Source organism: Myotis lucifugus, unplaced genomic scaffold (assembly GCF_000147115.1).
Source record: "Myotis lucifugus unplaced genomic scaffold, Myoluc2.0 scaffold_38, whole genome shotgun sequence".
In the NCBI taxonomy this organism is placed as follows: Eukaryota; Metazoa; Chordata; class Mammalia; order Chiroptera; family Vespertilionidae; genus Myotis; species Myotis lucifugus.
The window spans coordinates 1,562,157-1,562,896 of NW_005871086.1; positions in this window are offsets into that span (position 1 = coordinate 1,562,157).

Consider the following 740-nt stretch of genomic DNA (forward strand, 5'->3'; position numbering starts at 1 on the left):
TATTGAAGAACACATCTGGGAAGCTGATAAATATTCTGTTGAGACCCTCCCATGAGACCTCCCCTAAGATTCCTGCCCACGGAACAGAGGTAAAAACCCTCAAGACAATGGATGCCAGTGCAAGCTCTCCCTGGAGCATGCCCACACCCTTCTTCCCTCTTTCTTTCTCAGATGTACATCTCTCTTTCTCCTAAGCCAGTGGTTCTCAACCTTGGCTGCACATTAGAATCACCTGGGGAATCTTCTTAAAATCCTGATTTCTGGGCCTCATCTTCCAGAATTCTGTTTCTTTGTTATGGGGTGGGGCCACAACATTAGTAACAAAGACACGAATTTCCGGAAGAGGAGGCCCAGAATCAGGTTTTAAAAAGATTCCCAGGTGATTCTAATGTGCAGCCAGGGTGAGAACGTCTCCAAGCGTCAGGGTTCCTCGGGGGAGTATGAAAAGGGGGAAAAGGGGGAGGCCAAGCGGTCAGGCCTAACCCATGGACCTGGTCTCGGACGCGCTTTTCTTTTAGATCTTAGAGGCGAAAGGGGGGAAACTGGGGCCAATTGGTTTGGTAGGTTTACCTAGTCAGAGAGTAGCTAGGGCGGGGGGGGGTTTATCTCTGGGCAAAGCTGCGATGGGGGCCAAAGATAAAAACCGGCCATGGGGGCCCCCCCGTCCTATTGGGCCCGTTTTTCCCAATACGAGCATTATGTTTTGGGGAAGGGCCGACGGAGTAATTTAGAAAAAGGAG